Genomic DNA, 19,451 nt, shown 5'->3' with positions numbered 1-19,451 from the left:
GAAAACAAAATATACACTTACTGACTTGATACAAAGGAATGACTTTTATAATCTACAGAAACCAAAAAAAAAACAATAATGAAAACCCACAGCCATTCTTCTTACATGAGTCTCTGGTGTCTCTGAGTTGTAAGAATTGTGAATTATGATTAATAACAAATATGCATGACAAGGATCCAATAAGAGATAGGCATTGATAAATTGCAAATCACACTTACTGGAGTAAGGTCTTTAAAGTTGTACAAGAAAAAGAAAAGGCATTGAAAAACTGCATTGGCTACCAAAGTGCTAAAGTTTACCTAAGTCCATTAATCAGCACACACACACACACACACGCGCGCAATGGATGTGTAAAATAATCAACACGGTATTCCATGAACGTATCCTCTTATAAATAGGTCTGTGGGGGTAAAAGATGAGGTTCTATAGATCCTGGAATCAGGGATGGGGAATCTGGGGTCCCTGGGGTGAGAGATGAGGGTCTGTAGATTAGTGATGGGTGGTCTTTGGGATAGTGATGAGATCCGTGGAATCAATTCTTGTGGGTATGTAGGGTCAGTGATGAGGGAATCTGGTGTCAGTGATGGGATGTGTGTGGAATCAGTGAGAGAGTGTGGAATCAATCTGTGAAGGCCAGATTTGTGGTGTAATCTCTCAGGCTGACACATCCTGATCTGTGTGTCAGTGGTGGAAATTCTATGGGGTCAGAGTGTGACAGTCAGGTCCCTGCCACTGGGTGTTCTGGGTCTGGCCAAGGGCATAGATTCCCTTACCCGATCCTGGCTGGCGAGGCCCTTCTCAGGGACTCCTCATGTGAAAGGTGCGTTGTCGGCGGTTTTTGTTTTTGTTTTGTGGTGGGGGTGGGTGGGTTGGCTTTTTCTTTTTGGTTTGGTTTTGCCTCTTAGAGACCACAGACACGTCCAGCTTTTAGGAAGACATTTTTGTCTGGGCGATCGCTAGGTCCTTTGGCCCAAGCCATCTAATGGGAACGAAGCTGACCATTCCCTCAGTGCAGTTCAGATCTAGATGGTCGCTTTAAGGGGTCCACTCGGGGACATGCAAGTGGGTTGTGGCTTTGAGTGGCAGGTGGGCGGGAAGAAACAACTAAGAAAGACACAAGAGCGGTCCTCAGGCTTGATCTGTCACAGCTAGAAGAACAGCCTCCTTAACCCTTCAGGCACCAATGGGAGGTGCCTCTGGGCTGCAAGAGGCTGGCGGAGGGGGACTTCCAGACCCAGAAAGTCTGGGCACAGAAGCCTATTACTGCCAGACGCTGAGGAGTTGCCGTGGGAACCAAGGGCCTTTCGGGTCAGATCAGAGCCTTTCTCAGACAATTCTTTGGGTAACTGGCAAGCTCCTGTCCAGTGCACGCCCCTATGAATGCTTACTGTGCCATCTCGGCCACAGTCTTCTTTGGTCTGAGAGCCACTTGTTTCTTAAATCCCTGCACTAATCTCGCCGTCTGTTCCTACATAGCCCAGGTATTTGCCGCATGCTGGTCCTTTCTTTCGTGACAGGCGGGCAGTCTCTCTCCAGTTTCTGGGAGGACAGTTCAAATTATGGAGGAGGGGGCGGGTGCAGGGCAGCAGTGCCCAGGGGAGTATGTGTGAGTTGGGGGAGCAGGGGCTCATTTTTGTTTATAGCTCAGATTCCCAAGCCTGTGACTTTGAAAATCTTTGTCTTCCTTGCAACGTTTCAATCTGAGGCTCTTGGGGAGAGGGCAGAGTTGGAGCCAGATGGAAGAGTGGTGGGGAGAGGAGTGGGTAGAGGGGACATGGAGAATGTTTCAGGAGGTGTCTTTATTCCTGGCACCTTACTTTGCCCACTGGAGTTTCCCAGTCTGTTCCAGACACACTCTCTAGACCCTGAGGGGGCCTGAGGAGGCATGTTACTTACCAGTGTGGTGGAGGTGAAGTGCTGGGAGGTGGAGGTTGCAATGAGCTGAGATCACGCCACTGCACTCCAGGCTGGGTGACACTGCGAGACTCTGTCTCAATAAATAAATAAACAAATAAATATACAAACAAATGGAAGGGAAAAAACACAATATAAAAATCAAGTGATTCTAAAAGTAGCAATATATCATAATGCCTAAATATGTGTAATTGGTGGGGCATGGTGGCTCCAATGTATCATAATGCCTAAATTTGTGGGATTGGTGGGGTGTGATGGCTCCCACCTGTAATCCCAGCACTTTGAGAGGCCAAGGCCAGTGGATCACCTGAAGTCAGGAGTTTGAGACCAGCCTGACCAACATTGTGAAACCCTGTCCCTACTAAAAATAGAAAAAAAATTAGCCAGGTGTTTTGGCGGACACCTGAAGTCTGAGCTACTAGGGAGGCTGAGGCAGGAGAATTGCTTGAACCCAGGAGGCAGAGGTTACAGTGAGCCAAGATTGCCCCGTTGCACTCCACCCTGGGTGACAGTGCGAGACTCCCTCAAAAAAAAAGTTTGTGGGACCAATTCCAATCGAGTCCAGGGGTCTCGATTGGCCAAGGCAGTCTCAAACTTCTGACCCCAAGTGATCTGCCTGCCTCGGCCTCCCAAAGTGCTGGGATTATAGGCGTGAGCCACCGTGCCCGGCCTCCCCTCCTTTTCATTCAGGGATTTTAAATGTTTTATTTGCTCCATCTGTTATGTGTGATTGACTTGATGATTTCAGCTTGAATTAAAATTACATATTTTTGCCCGTGTTTATTAATATTTAAACATATCAAAATAATATATGTTCATAATGAAAATGAAACATTACAAATAAATCCACAGGAAAGGCAGTATTCCCCTTCCAGTTCCACTCTTGAAATAACCAGTTAACAAGATGATGACATCTTTCCATGATGTTCTCCAAGATTCATATAATTATTTGCAATCATACAATGGCATACACAGCTCAGGTGCAGTGGCTCATGCATGTAATCCCAGCACTTTGGGAGACTGAACCGGGTGGATCATTTGAGGTCAGGAGTTCAAGACTAGGCTGTCCAACATAGTGAAACCCCATCACTACAAAAAACACAAAAATTATTTGGGCGTGGTGGCGGACGCCTGTATTCTCAGCTACTTGGGAGGTGGAGGCACGAGAATCGCTTGAACCTGGGAGATGAAGGTTACAGGGAGCCGATATCGCATTACCTCACTCCCACCTGGGCGACAGAGTGAGACTCCATCTCAATAAATAAATAAAGAGAAAGAAAGAAAGAAAAAAAGAAAGATGAAAGAAACAAAGAAAAAAGGAAGAAAGAGAGAGAGAGAGAGACAGAGAAAGGAAGCAAGAAAGCAAGCAAGCAACCAAGAAAGAAAGAAAAAAAAATAGAAAGAAAAAGAAGTCCTGTGCTCAGGTTGCTAAGATCGATGGTAAGAACAAAACCTCTAGCGGTGAAAATGTAAGAAGGAAAAGGAAATTTCTCTTAGTCTTGTTTGTTGTACCCCAAGCTCTAAAAAGTACAGCCACATGTGTGATAAGTACTTAGTTAAGATGAAAAAGGCATTAAATTTGTGCATGGAAATCATAAACAGAAATGCGCTCTGATTGACAGCAATTGGGTCAATGTTATCAAAGGTTCAGGCATCCACTGCGGGTCTTAGAACATGTCTCCTGCAGATAAGGGAGGGCTACTATATAACGTTTCTTTCTTTTTTTCTTTAATTATAAAGTATTCTCCTTTTTTATATAACAATTTGCCATTGATATCACTTTAGGTATAAAGATATTAGGATACCTTTCTAGTAGATAAAAAGCTAACTCGTTATTTGTAAGAGTTAAAGTATCTTCCATTATATGAACATTTAAAATGCTAAAGTACCTTTGCCACCAAAAATAGTGCTTCTGTAAATATTCTTTTACTTATATCTTTATTAATTTTTACTTCTGCTAAAACAAATTGCATGAGGAAAAAATGTATGTGTATAAAATGTAATATATGTATATATATTTAATATGTGTATATACAACTTAATATATACACATACATGCAATAACATACCCAATTTTTTGGTTGTTTTTTGAGATGGAGTTTTGCTCTGTTGCCCAGGTTGGAGTGCAGTGGTGTGATTTCAGTTCACTGCAACCTCCACATCTTGGATTCAAGTGATTCTCCTGCCTCAGCCTCCTGAGTAGCTGGGAATACAGGCATCTGCCACCAAGTCCAGCTATCTTTGTCTTTTTAGTGGAGATGGGTTTTCACCATGTTGACCAGGCTGCTCTCGAACTCCTGACCTCAAGTCGTCCACCGACCTTGCCCTCCCAAGGTGCTGGAATTACACATGTGAGCCACCGCATCCGGCCTAACATATACAATTTAATGTATATTCAAATATAGGTTGGGTGCAGTGGCTCACTCCTGTAATCCTAGCACTTTGAGGAGCTGAGGTAGGGGATTGTTTGAACCCAGGAGTTTGAAACCAGCCTGGGCATCATGGTGAAACCCTGTCTGTACAAAAAACACAAAATGAGTTGGGTGTGGTGGCACGTGCCTGTGCTCCTAGCTACTCAGGAGACTGAGGTGGGAGGATAGCTGGAGCCCAGGTGGTCGAGGCTGCAGTGAGTTGTGATCATGCCACTGCACTCCAGCGTGGGTGACAGAGTGAGACCCTCTCTTAGACAAAAACAAATCAAACCAAATATAATGTTTATACACTACACACTTGATTTCTTTCCAAACGGTTATGTAACACTGTACTTTAACCAGCAATGTGTGCGAGTAATCATTTCCTACATACTCACTATCACTTGTGTGCAGTCAAGGAAACTTAGTAGGCCTGAATTGCCCAAACCTGGCATACTCCAAAGAATGGTGTGACTCTAGCCCAGCTCCTGGGAAATAACCTCTAAGTCCTTGGAATCTCCTGCCTATCTGGGAGTTAACAATGTGATTTATTGTGGGGACCTTGGACCATGCAGTGTCAGCTTGACCTTGGGAAGGGTGGAGACAGAGAAACTAAGGTCATCCAAATGGGTGCTCTTGTCCATGAGACCAACCTCCAGTAAAACCCTCAACCCCAAGGCTCAGGTAAGCTTCTTGTTGGGGAGTATTTTCTGTACTTTCTGCCACGTATCACTGGGTGAATTAAGCACTGTCCACATGATGCCACTGGGAGAGGACAACTGGAAGCTTGTGCTTGGTTTCTCCTAGACCCTGCCCTATGCACCTTTTTCTGTTGCTGATTTTAATCTGTATCCTTTTGTTGTAATAAACTATAACTATGAGTATAACAGCTTGACTCAGTTTTGTGAGTCCTTCTAATCAATCACTGAACTTTTGGGACCCCAAAACACAATTTTGTTACTTAATTGAATTTTTCATGTTATGTAAGAAACCTATGTGCATAATTGAAAATCCCACACTAAGAAAGAGCTTTCCATGCAGTCTACTCCCCACCCTGTTTCTCCAATGCTCCCAAGTCTACTTTCTGAATAATCAAATATTTAAATTTTCTAAACTATTTATAATCTATATATCTGAGTGCTTATCTCTGTTATATAATAGGTAGATCCTCCTCCTTCTGTTTTTTTTATTTTTTTCTGAGACAGAGTCTTGCTATGTCACTCAGGCTGGAGTGCAGTGGCACGACCTTCACTCAGTGCAAGGTCCACCTCCCGGGTTCACTCCATTCTGCTGCCTCAGCCTCCCCAGCAGCTGGGACTATAGGCACCCGCCACCATGCCTGGCTAATTTTTTTGTATTTTTAGTAGAGACGGGGTTTCACCGTGTTAGCCAGGATGGTCTTGATCTCCTGACCTCATGATCTGCCTGCCTTGGCCTCCCAAAGTGCTGGGATTACAGGCATGAGCCACCGCACCTGGCCCCTCCTTCTTAATATATCAACTTGATATATTACCTGATGGCTTCGTGTTCTGATAGCTGATGACTTGGCTGACACTCACCCCTTACCACAGTGCCTGAACCACTTTCCTTATATGGTGCTCTCACTATTTTCTTTTTCTTTTCTTTTCTTTCTTTTTTTTTTTTTTTTTTGAGACAGTCTTGCTCTGTCGCCCAGACTAGAGTGCAGTGGTGCAATCTCAGCTCACTGCAACCTCCGCCTCCCAGGTTCAAGTGATTTTCCTGCCTCAGCCACATGAGTAGCTGGGATTACAGACACGAGCCACCATGCCCAGCTAATTTTTATATTTTTAGTAGAAGCGGGGTTTCGCCATCTTGGCCAGGCTGGTCTCAAACTCCTGATCTTGTGATCCACCCACCTCAGCCTCCCAAAGTGTTGGGATTACAGGCATGAGCCACTGACCTGGCCACGCTTCACTATTTTCAATGGCTCTGTTGGTACCATTCACAACATTCAACAATTAGACTTATACATCATTTATTTATTTATTTTTAATTTTTTCTGTTTTTAGGTTTAAGGGATACATGTGCAGGCTTGTTACATGGGTAAATTGCATGTCACTGGGGTTTGGTGTACAAATGATATTGTCACCCAGGTAGTAACCACAGTACCCAATAGTTTTTTGACCCATAGCCTCATGCCACCCTCCCCACTCAAGCAGGCCCCAGTGTCTATTGACCCCATCTATGTGTCCATGTGTACTCAATGTTTAGCTCCCACTTATAAGTGAGACCATGGGGTATTTGGTTACTGGATGCTGCATTAATTTGTTTAGGATAATGGCCTCCAGCTGCATCCATGTTGCTTCAAAGGACATGGTTTCTTTTTCTATAGCTATGTAGTATTCCGTGATGTATAATTACCACATTTTTGTTATCCAATCCACTGCTGATTGGCATCATATATGCCACTTCAAACTATACAACTAGGCTACAGTAACCAAAATAGCATAGTAGTGGTACAAATACAGACACATAGACCAATGGAATAAGTTAGAGAACCCAGAAATAAATTCACACACCTACAATCATGTGATCTTTGACAAAGTCAACAAAAGCAAGCAGTGAGGAAAGGACTCCCTATTCAACAAATGATTCTGGGATAACTGGCTACCCACATGCAGAAGACTGAGTCTGGGCCCCCTACCTTTCATCATATACAAAAATTAACTCCAAATGGATTAAAGATTTAAATATAGACCTCAAACTATAAAAATCCTGGAAGACAACCTAGGAAACACTCTTCTCAACATTGGCCTTTGCAAATAATTTTTGGCTAAGATTCCAAAAGAGCAATTGCAGCAAAAACAAAAATAGACAAGTGGTACCTAATTAAACCAGAAGCTGGGAGGCCAGGTTGGGCAGATCACAAGGTCAGGAGCTTGAGACCAGCCTGACCAACATGGTGAAACCCTGTCTCTATCAAAAATACAAAAATTAGGTGGTGGTGGCACACACCTGTAATCCCAGCTATTCAGGAGGCTGAGGCAGAAGATTGCTTGAACCCAGGAGGCAGAGATTGCAGTGAGCCAAGATCGCACCACTACATTCCAGCCTGGGTGACAGAGCGAGACTGCCTCAAAAAAAAATTTAAAGTAAAATAAAAGCATAAACACAACAAGACAAACTATCAACAGAGTAAACAAACTACAGAATGGGAGAAGATACTCACAAATGATGTATCCAACAAAGGCCTAATAATATCCAGAACCTATAGACAAACAAACGGAACTCTTACTCTGTAGCAAGGTCTGTATGCATAAGTCTCTCTTGTTCTTATTTTGGAGGCTTCTGTTTATTTACACAAAGAGAAAGAACTGCTATTCCCATAAATCATGGCTTTGAAAATGGTCACAGTTCACTGGGCATGCTTGCTCATGACTGTAATCCCACCATTTTGACAGGCCAAGGCAGGCAGATCACAAGGCCAGGAGATCGAGGCCATCCTCGCCAACACAGTGAAACCCCATCTCTACCAAATATACACAAAAATTAGCCATGATTGGTGGCATGTGCCTATAATCCTAGCTACTCAGGAGGCTGAGGCAGGAGAATCACCTGAATCCGGGAGGCAGAGGTTGCAGTGAGCCAAGATCATGCCATTGCATTCCAGCCTGGGTGACAAGAGTGAAACTGCATCAAGAAAAAAAAAAAAAAGCACACATTGGCTTTGGGCATTTCTTTAGGTTGGCTCCTGTGTTCTGTTTATAGCATGCCTTTATCAGGGGATTGGGGTGTGGGACTAATTCCCAACTTTCTGGCATCATAAAGTGTTTAGATTCATCTGGTATTTTCCCTGACCCAGATGTAGAATAAACCATTTATTTAAAGATCCTTGGTTTATTTTATTGAAAAGTATTATTTACAAAGCACCAAAATCTTGGGCTGGGTGAGGTGGCTCAGGTCTGTAATCTCAACACTTTGGGAGGCTGAGGCAGGAGGATCCCTTGAGGCCAACAGTTTGAGACAAGATTGGGAAACACAGTGAGACCCCCATCTCTATTTTTAAAAACTAAACAAAAACAAAATCACCAAGATCGGGTTGACACGTGTGCTCATTGCTATGGGTGTGTCATTGCTTCTAGTCCCTCTTAGTGGGCAGAACTAGGAAATATATTGTACGTATACTAACACACATGCCACATGCCTAATTTGTATATTTATTTAGCCTTACTGAAAGCATTCTTTTTTTCTTTTTTTTTTTTTTTGAGACAGGGTCTCACTCTGTCACCTAGGCTGGAGAACAGTGGCATAATCTCAGCTCAATGCAACCTCCACCTCCCAGGTTCAAGTGATTCTCCTGCCTCGACCTCCTGAGTAGTTGGGACTACAGGTGCATGCCACCATGCCTGGCTAATTTTTGTATTTTTAGTTGAGACAGGGTTTCACCATGTTGGCCAGGCTGGTCTGAAACTCCTGACCTCAGCGGATCTGCCCCTCTTGGCCTCCCAAAGTGTTGGAATTACAGGCATGGGCCTCTGTGCCTGGCCAAGCATTCTTAATGGGAGTGATATTGCCCCTAAGAGGGAGAACATTGGTTATTGAAGGTAAAATGAATTATAGTTGTTGCAGTGGTTTGTGGCCTTCCACAATTTATTTATTTATTTATTTATTTATTTTTTTAATTAATGAGAAAAATAATAGGTTTATTAAGTAATAACAACAGCCAATTTTAAGTTTCTCTCACAAGTTTATAGTAGATTCAGGCCAGTTGCTGTTAATCAGAAGAATCTGATACCAATTGTACCATTACAAATCAAACACATAAAAGATCAAAGAAAAGTTTTTAATCTGATTAGAATGTAAATATTCTTTAATGATCTCCCCCCAAAAAATCAAACGTGCTCTAAAAATATATAGTTGTATTTGGCTCTATACAATAGATTGGCCTCTGGAATGCAGAATCTAATTGAAGTTTTATAGGTATTAAATTTCAAAACATACCATCAGAGATCTCTGTTAAAGGAATTCTGTGGTGAGTCCTTTGGAAAAGAATGTTTTCCTTATTTTGTCTGTTCTGTATTACATACCCATATAACGGTTTTATAGTATGCATAAGATAAAATGCTACATGAACAGTTAACTACAGTAGTCTGCAAGTACATTTTCTTATTCTGGTTAATGGAAACTTCATAATCAGTCTGCAGGGTCGTAAGAGGTTGAAAGAGAAGGAACTCAGAAAAAATATGTTAAATCTTCAAAATGAACAATGAGACACCAACCAAAAGAATATCTCTTACACTACTGGAATGCCCACATTGCTAACTCAAGTCCCTATTGCAATGCCCACGTTGCTCACTCAAGTCCCTATTGGAATGCCCACGTTGCTCACTCAAGTCCCTACTGGAATGCCCACGTTGCTCACTCAAGTCCCTACTGCAATGCCCACATTGCTCACTCAAGTCACAACTGGAATGCCCACGTTGCTCACTCAAGTCCCTATTGCAATGCCCACATTGCTCACTCAAGTAACAACTGGAATGCCCACGTTGCTCACTCAAGTCTCTATTGGAATGCCCACATTGCTCACTCAAGCTGCTATGAAGACACATGCACACGTATGTTTATTGCAGCATTATTCACAATAGCAAAGACTTGGAACCAACCCAAATGTCCAACAATGATAGACTGGATTAAGAAAATGTGGCACATATACACCATGGAATACTATGCAGCCATAAAAAATGATGAGTTCACGTCCTTTGTAGGGACATGGATGAAATTGGAAATCATCATTCTCAGTAAACTATCGCAAGAACAAAAAAACCAAACACCGCATATTCTCACTCATAGGTGGGAATTGAACAATGAGAACACATGGACACAGGAAGGGGAACATCACACTCTGGGGACTGTTGTGGGGTGGGGGGAGGGGGGAGGGATAGCATTGGGAGATATACCTAATGCTAGATGACGAGTTGGTGGGTGCAGCGCACCAGCATGGCACATGTATACATATGTAACTTACCTGCACATTGCGCACATGTACCACAATTTATTTTTTCGGAGATGGAGGCTCGCTCTGTCGCCCAGGCTGGAGTGCAGTGTTGCAATCTCTGCTCACTGCAACCTCTGCCTCCTGGGTTCAAGCAATTCTCCTGCCTCAGTCTACCAAGTAGCTGGGATTACTGGCATACACCACCACACTCAGCTAATTTTTGTATTTTTTGTAGAGATGGAGTTTCACCATGTTGGCCAGGCTGGTCTAGAACTACTGATCTCAAGTGATCTGCCTGCCTCGGCCTCCCAAAGTGCTGGGATTACAGGTATGAGCCACCGTGCCTGGCCTATTGCACAAAATTTTACTCCTTGGTATTTAATTTCTCTCAAATATTATGGGCAGCATTAATCATTTTATGGAAGATAAAAAATCCATGTAAGATCAGGCCATGCACAGTGGTTCAAACCTGTAATCCCAGCACTCTGGGAGGCCAAGGAAGGTGGATCACTGAAACTCAGGAGTTCAAGACCAGCCTGGCCAACATAGTAAAACACTGTGTCAACTGAAAATACAAAACAAATTACCCGGAAGTGGTGGCACCTGCCTGTAATCCCAGCTACATGGGAGGCTGAAGCAGGAAAATCGTTTGAACCCAGGAGGCAGAGGTTGCAGTGAGTGGATCGTGCCACTGCCCTTCATCCTGGGTGACAGAGTGAGCCTCCACCTCAAAAAAAAATCATTGCAAGATCAGTGCTACAAAATGAAGGCAAATTGATGGCTATACCTGGAAGACTTTTTCTTAATTGAGTGCTCTATCCCAAAGTTATATGAGAGGTGGTCTGTGTGTGTCTGTTGGCTGCCTTGTGGATAGTATTTATGATTGATCCTCAGTGCTTTGGGAATTATGTAAAATAGTTTATATTTTATATTGAAAGCATATATTATGAAATATATACTTTATTTCATATTATGAAATAATTTGAAATATTATTTTATTATGAAAGTAATTCAACCTAGCATTAATCGTGTTAAGTGTTGAAAATGAAAAGTGTTGACTACATCTGAATGAGTGAATATCTGGCCAACTGGTTTTGTTTTTTGTTTGTTTGTTTGTTTTTGTTTTTAGAGATGGAGTCTCACTCTGTTGCCCAGGCTGGAATACAGTGGCATGATCTTGGCTCACTGTAACCTCCACCTCCTGGGTTCTAGCAAGTCTCCTGTCTCGGCCTCCTGTGTAGCAGGGACTACAGGTACATGCCACCACACCCAGCTAATTTTTTGTATTTTAGTAAAGACGGGGTTTCACCCTGTTGCCCAGGCTGGTCTCGAAATCCTGAGTTCAGGCAATCCACCCACCTCGGCCTCCCAAAGTGCTAGGATTACAGGCATGAGCCATCGCGCCCAGCCTAGCTTATGGTTTTATTGAAAACCCCATTTAACTCAAAACAGCTTGTTTCTTATGAATAATAGCTTTTATTTGTTTGTTTTTTGTTTGTTTTCACAAACAGGGCTATGAAATCATCAAGATTTGTGGATCATCAAAAAAGAAACATCCTGATAAAGTCGAGAAACAGAATATTTAAAAAGTTTAAAATAGAATTTTGAGCTGTAACACTATTACTTCCTATTTAAGAAGGACAAGCCGTGGGGTGAGGTGGCTCACACCTGTAATCCCAACACTTTGGGAGGCCAAGGTGGGTGTATCACGTGAGCCCAGGAGTTGAAGACCAGCCTGGGTAATATGGTGAAACCTTGTCTCTACTAAAAACACAAAAATTAGCCGGGCATGGTGTGTGCACCTGTAATTCCAGGTACTCGGGAGGCTGAGGCAGGAGACTCGCTTCAACCTGAGAGACGGAGGATGCAGTGAGCTGAGATTGCAGCACCATGCTCCAGCCTTGACTATACAGCAACACTCGGTCTCAAAAAGAAAAAAAAGGATAAGCAAACAAATTATGATGAAATAATTGCCTTATAAAATTGCAGAAATAGGCCAGGCACGGTGACTCACGCCTGTAATCCCAGCAATTTGAGAGGCCGAGGCAGGCGCATCACCTGAGGTCGGGAGTTTGAGACCAGTCTGGCCAACATGGTGAAACCCCGTCTCTACTAAAAATACAAAGTTAGCCGGGCGTGGTGGCACACGCCTGTAATCCCAGCTACTCAGGAGGCTGAGGCAGGAGAATCACTTGAGCCCTGGAGATGGAGCTTGCCGTGAGCTGAGATCATGCCACTGCACTCCAGCCTGGCTAACAGAGAGAGACTGTCTCTCAAAAAAAAAGAAAATATTACAGAAATCATTGTAAAACCCCATCGTACTTTATACTTGCTGAAACTGTCATAGGACTCACATTAGAGACGGTAACTTCAATAGTGATGTAACACATTGCCACTATTTCACAATCACTCCTATTGAGCAATAATTCAATTCAAAGATGCATTAATGAGATGTCAGGTAATACCAAAGAGTAGCTGATTAATCAAGTAAGTTTTGTATTCAGATCAATGAAATCAGTTACTGAGAGTAAGGCCTGACAATAGGATTATGTTTGTTATTTCAATAATGACTGCAAACTAGAAGAAGAGATATTGTTTGTAAAATCTTTAGACGCTGACCCTACCAGAACATCTATTCTTGCTGCTATAAAAATTTGGTTTGGGGCTGGGTGCAGTGGCTCACGCCTGTAATCTCAGCACTATCATTTTCTCATATGAATCCGAAAATGCCGACCTCTGCATCCTAAATCTAAACTAATTTCCCATTCACTTGCTAATCTTCAGTCACACCAGGCTGCTTTCTGTTTCTGGAACGCTCCAAGCGCTCTCTGATTTTTCAGGGTCTTCAGTGTAAGTGTGCCTCTGCTTGGAATACCCTTCCACACTGCTGGCTCCTCACCACCAAAGCTCGAGGGTTCTCTCTCAGACACCCGTCCTATCAATGCTACAGAAGTATCCCTCAAGTTACTGCTTATACCACCTATTGATTTATTTCATAGTATTTATCACAATATAAAATTACTTCATTTTCCCCTTTTAATTTAAAATATTTTTTTTCTCCAGACTAGAATGTAAACCTCACGTGGGCAGCAGACATGTCTGCTTACTTTGTTTTTTTGAGTCTCGCTCTGTCACCCAGGCTGGAGTTCAACGGCACGATCCCGGCTCACTGCAACCTCCACCTCCCAGGTTCAAGCGATTCTGCTGCCTCAATCTTCCAAGAAGCTGAGATTACAGGCGCCCACCAGGCTGGGCTAATTTTTGTATTTTTAGTAGGGGAGCAGTCAGGCTCTGGACTACATTTCCTGGAGGATCCCGCAGGCCAACACCACATCTCGCGAGATTTCGGCTTCCTCTTAGCCAGGTGGCAGAATCTTTCACTGGGCACAATTAGCTGCTGCTCCGCCTCGGAGTCCGGAGTAACTTGGCCAGGCTGGCCCCAAGCAGAACTAGAGAAAGCTGAGAATGAGGAATCTGGCTCCGGTCCTTTTGTGTGTGGAGGGCTGAGGAGAGGATTTTGCGTGTGTGATTGCGATGGTTGCCGTGGGTCTTCGTGGTCTGTGACTGTGGCTGTGTGGTGCTGACTCTGGGTGATCAGGTGGGCGCTTGTGACTGTGCGCGCTCGGAGTGGATGTGTGTGTCCTGGACGAGCCGCGTTGTGTGTGCGGATGTGGACAACCGGTGACTGTGTGGTTGGGGATGCGTGTCCCAGGGTGGGTGTGTAACTTTGCGTGTGTGTGCAGTACTGTGTGTGCGTGAGTTGCAGGTCTGTGGCTGTGCAGGTGCAACTTGTGTGGCCCCGTGGTCTGTGTGAGAGAGGAGAGTGTGATTGGCTGTGAAGCAGAGGGTAAGTGGATATGGGGAGGCATGTGTGCGATTGGAACTTTGTGTGTTCCCTTGAGAGAAAAAACCCTTTAGGGAGTTAGGGCGGGTCCTCGGTAAAACTCCTTTAAACAGCGAAACAGCCTGAAAAATCAGGCTGCAGGCACAGAGAAGGAAAACTAGCAAAGGGGGTTGTCCTAAAGACATTCCTCAGCTGCATTAATAAGGGACTTAGGCCCAACATAGAAATGCCTTTGTTCTTTGTGTGACCAGCGGGCTTCCAGGAAATAGTCGCTTTTTTTTTGTGGGCATGTATGCGGTGAGCTCTGTTAGATTTTGAAGGGAAAGTGAAGGTTAAAGAAAGAGAAAGAGTTGGCAGCTCTATGGAGGGGACCAACTAAATGCCAGAGCCCACTGCCGCTTACAGGCTGGAGTAATTATAGGCCTGGGCAGGAGGGGTCTGTGCAGTATGGCTTGTTGCCTGGGAGAATGTTGATAAGGATGTTTCTTGGGCCTTTCCCCAGCAGGATGTGATAAGCAAGTCAGGCGGTTGGGGAGGATGTTTCTCGCAGTCCAAACCCCAGTGGAATGTTTCCCTCTGACCAGGGTCTGTGAAATGGTGGGGGCTTACAAAACGGTGCAGCTTGGACTAACAGGCTCCGGCGGCCACTTTCCTTTTCTAGACATGCTTTGGACTGTGAGCCGAACCTCTAGGAATCATCACTTCAGCCCCTGATTGGTCCTGGGCCCAAATTTCACTTCAGCCCCTGAATGGTCCTGAGCCAAGCTTTCACTTCAGCCTCTGATTGGTCCCAGGCTAAGTTCCCGGGCCAAGCTAAGTAGTGCTTTCTCCAAGACAGCCCACAGACCAGTGAGCACATTCTTCACCTTCCCAGTTCACAAAACCCCCAGATTCAGCCTCCTAGTTGGCAACCCTCTTTTGGGTCCCCTCTCCGCTTGGGAGAGCTTTCTTCTTTTGCTTATTAAACTTCCGTTCCAACCTCATCCTTTGTGTCCACCTTCTTTAATATTCTTGGCTGTGAGAGAAAGAAGGTAAAGACAAGAGCCTTTATCCTAACAACTCAATTGCTGGAGAGAAGATTCGTGCATATTCTATGTGGCATCACATGCCATAGCCCTGGGATTGAAAGCCATGCAGTTTAAGGGATGGTGTTAATGTCAGTCCAAATAGGTAATAAGATCTTTCACTCTGCTGTATTTTAGGGGTAGGAATGAGATTGGGGGTTTGATCAATAGTTTGTACCCACAGGACCAGGGATTTTCCCAGTCATCTGTGAGTAAATGCTTGGGCCAGTTTCCATGTCTGTATTGAATTAAATACTCATACGGTTCTGTGATTTTGTCAAATACAGATGTGGTCTTTGTCCCAATTTCCTGGCATACAACTCCTAAAATCCTTGGAATGTCCTAAGGGCTTGCTTTTTTTGTTGTTTTTTGTTTTTTGTTTTTTTTGAAAACGGAGTCTTGCTCTGTCACCCAGGCTGGAGTGCAGTGGCGCAATCTCCACTCACTGCAACCTCTGCCTCCTGGGTTCAAGCAATTCTTCTGCCTCAGCCTCCCGAGTAGACTACAGGCATGTGCCACCACACCCAGCTAATTTTTGTCTTTGTTTTATTTTTTAGTAGAGACGCGGTTTCAACATATTGGCCAGTCTGATCTCAAACTCCTGACCTCAAGTGATCTGCCTGCCTCAGGCTCCCAGTGTTGGGATTACAGGAGTGAGCCACCGCACCCAGGCTTTGGCTTTTTATATGTTAGTGATTGAGCGATAGCTTCAGGATGTGGGCTGGTCATCAGAAAGACCAAGGCAGGATTAGAGGGTTGGGACTTTCAGCCCCTACCCTCCCACCCCTGGGGAGTGGAGGGGACTGAGGATTGAGTTGATGGCAAGTGGTCAATGGTTTAATCAATCATGCCTATGTAATGAAGCCTCCTTACAAACCCAAAAGGAGTGGATTCGGAGAGCTTCCAGAGAGCTGAACACATGCAGGTTCCTGGAGGTTCATGCCCAGGGAGGGGATGGAAGCTCTGTGCCCCTTCTCCTATACCTCGCGCTAGGCATCTCTTCATCTATATCCTTTGGAATGTCCTTATAATCAAACAGTAAATGTGTTTCCTTGAGGTTTGTGAGGCATTTTATTCTAGCAAATTAATCAAACCCAAAAAGGGGGTCATAGGAACTCCAAATTAAACCCATCAGTCATAATTTCCAGAGGCTGGGACTTGTGACTGGTGTCTGAAAGGGGGGCAGTTTTGGGGGCTGAGCCCGCAATCTGTGGGGTGACACTATCTCATGGTAGATAGTGTCAGAATCGAATTGGTAGACACCCAACTGGTGTCTGCTGCAGAACTGATTCCTTGCTTGCTGATAGGGAGAAATCTCCTCATATTTTGAGGCCACAGAAGTCTTCTGGGTTGATTGTTGTGGTTTTGGTGTGAAGCAGAGGAAGAACACAGGTTGAGTTTTTTCCAAACGGGTACACGTTGGGGGTCTTCAACCTCAAGTCCATCAACTCCATCGCTGAATTTTTATTCATGTATTTATTTTTATTTTTGAGGTAGGGTCTCACTCTGTCTCCCAGGCTGGAGTGCAGTGGCACGATCTCAGCTCATTGCAGCCTTGATCTCCTATGCTCAAATGATCCTTCTACCTCAGCCTGCCAAATAAGCTGAAACCAGAGGCACACACTAGCACTGTGGTGTAATTAAAAATAATTTTCAGTAGGGAAGAAGACTTACTATGTTGTCTGGGCTGGTCTTGAACTCCTGAGTTCAAGTGATCCTCCCCCTCTGCCTCCAAAGTGCTATGATTATATGCATGAGGTGACTCACCTATCACTGATTTTCTTTTTCTTTCTTTTTCTTCTTTATTTATTTATTTATTTATTTTTTATTTATTTTATTTTATTTTTTTGACAGAGTCTCACTCTGCTTTGCCCAGGCTGAACTGCAGTTGTGCAATCTCGGCTCACTGCAGCCTCTGCCTCCCAGATTCAAGTAATTCTCCTGTCTCAGCCTCCTGAATAGTTGGGATTACAGGTACCTGCCACCACACCCAACCAATTTTTGTATTTTTAGTAGAGACAGGGTTTCACCATATTGGCCAGGCTGGTCACGAACTCCTGATCTCAGGTGATCCACTTGCCTCAGCCTCCAAAAGTGCAGTGGCAGGATCAGGGAATACTGCAGTTTTGACCTCCAGGGCTGAAGGGATCCTCCCTCCTCAGCCTCCCAAGTAGCTGGATTATAGGCGTATGGCACCATGCCGGGCTAATATTTGTAATGTTTGCACAGACGGGGTTTTGCCATGTTGCCCAGTCTGGTCTTGAACCCCTGAGCTCCAGCAATCTTCCCACCTGAGCCTCCCAAAGTGCTGGGGTTACAGGGAGGAGCCACTGCACCCGGCCTATCACTGCATTTTTAAAGGGAAGGAGGACTATAGTGAGATTCACTAAGGCTTACAGAAAATGTAGAACCCTAGATAGATTTAAAGACAGAGATTTTAATATCCTTGAGATGATAATATCCAAATTTAGCTTTCATAGATAGGGAAATTTGAAGTACATCAGACTATAAGGTGGCATTTTGTGCAACTAATTAAGACTATGTTTGAAAGGGAGCAATTGCATCTTCATTACTAATATTAAGCAACAATGAAAAAAATAGAAATAACCAAGAAATTGTTATATTTAAATCCTCCCTCCTTTTTTAGAAAGACAAGTATTGATATTTTTAGATTCTAATCAAAACTTCTCTTTAAAAAAAATTGATGATTCTATGGAGATGGGGAGGGAATAACCTATGTTTATTGAACACCTAATATTCCACTTACCCGAATGTCATTTATTCTATATTCTAGTTTTTTTGTTGAGACAGGGTCTTTCTCTGTTACACAGCCTAGAGTGCAGTGGGGTGGTCACAGCTCACCGATGTATACCACCATGCCTGGCTTATTATTTTATTTTATTTTTGCAGACAGTGTTTCCCTATATTTCCCAGGCTTGACGTGAACTTTTGGGATCAAACGATCCTCCTGCCTTGGCATCCCAAAGTGCTGGGATTATAGGCATAAGCCACTGTGCTCAGCCAATATTATAGTCTTGATAGTAGAAGTGTCTCAGTGTACTGGAAAACTTTGTCTAAATTTTGAAAAAATATTTAAAAACACGTTGGTTTTATTTAGCCAATACTGATTTCTTTGTTCCATCATTATTTATTGGCATTATGAGCCTGTTGACTTTCAATTTCCTTACATCTCTTTCACTCCATTTCTTTTATTTTGTCCCCCAAATAGAAATTCTTTTTTTTTTTTAGATGGATTCTCGCTCTTGGCTCTTGTGACCCAGGCTGGAGTGCAGTGGTGCAGTCTCAGCTCACTGTAATCTTCACCTTCCAGGTTCAGGTGATTCTCCTGCCTCAGCCTCCTAAGTAGCCTAGATTACAGGCATGTGCCACTACACCCCACTAATTTTTTGTATCCTTTTTTTTTTTTTTTTTTTGAGATGGAGTTTCACTCTTGTTGCCCAGGCTGCAGTGCAATGGCACAAACTCTGCTCACTACAACTTCCGCCTCCCAGGTTCAAGCGATTCTCCTGCCTCAGCCTCCCAAGTAGCTGGGGTTAGAGGGTGAGCCACCACATCCGACTAATTTTTGTATTTTTAGTAGAGACAGGGTTTTGCCATGTTGGCCAGGCTGGTCTGGAACTCCTGATCTCAAGTCATCCACCTGCCTCGGCCTCCCACAGTGCTGGGATTACAGGCATGAGCCACTGTGCCTGGCTTTTTTGTATTTTTATATTTATTTATATTTTGGTAGAGAGTCTCGCTCTGTTGCCTGGGCTGGAGTGCAGTGGCACAGTCTTGGCTCACTGCCACCTCCGCCTCCCAGGGTGAAACAATTCTCCTGCCTCTGACTCTCGAGTAGCTGGTATTACAGGCACCTGCCACAATGCCTGGCTACCTTTTGTATTTTAATTAGAGACAGGGTTTCACCATGTTGGCCAGGCTGGTCTTGAACTCCTGACCTCAGATGATCTGCCCACCTTAGCCTCCCAAAGTGGCCTTGCTTGAGGCCACGAGTTTGAGACCAGCCTGGCTAACATGGTGAAACCTGCTCTCTACCAAAAATACCAAAAAAAATTAGCGGGGTATGGTGGTGTGTGCCTGTATTCCAAGCTACTTTGATGGCTGAGTCACAAAAATCACTTGAACCCAGGAGGCAGAGGTTGCAGTGAGCTGTGATCACCTCACTGCACTGTAGCCTGGGTAACAGATTGAGACTTGTCTCAAAAAAAAAATCTTGGCAGGACATGATGGCTCACACCTGT

General features: G+C 44.0%; 1 long non-coding RNA gene across 11 annotated transcripts in view; it reads right to left on the bottom strand.

The window, feature by feature from the left end:
• LOC134760542 (uncharacterized) overlaps positions 1-19,451 on the bottom strand; it is a 105,581-nt gene that overhangs the window by 43,368 nt on the left and 42,762 nt on the right. For 9 of the 11 annotated variants that reach the window (XR_010138199.1, XR_010138203.1, XR_010138201.1 and 6 more), the window contains one exon: positions 1,897-1,987. This is a non-coding gene — a long non-coding RNA (uncharacterized LOC134760542). Of the gene's footprint in view, positions 1-1,896; positions 1,992-19,451 lie in introns of all 11 variants that reach the window. The other 2 variants (XR_010138198.1, XR_010138200.1) reach the window with 1 other exon arrangement.

This window comes from Pongo abelii, chromosome 19, assembly GCF_028885655.2.
Source record: "Pongo abelii isolate AG06213 chromosome 19, NHGRI_mPonAbe1-v2.0_pri, whole genome shotgun sequence".
NCBI lineage: Eukaryota > Metazoa > Chordata > Mammalia > Primates > Hominidae > Pongo > Pongo abelii.
This window is presented reverse-complemented; position numbering and strand designations above follow the sequence as displayed.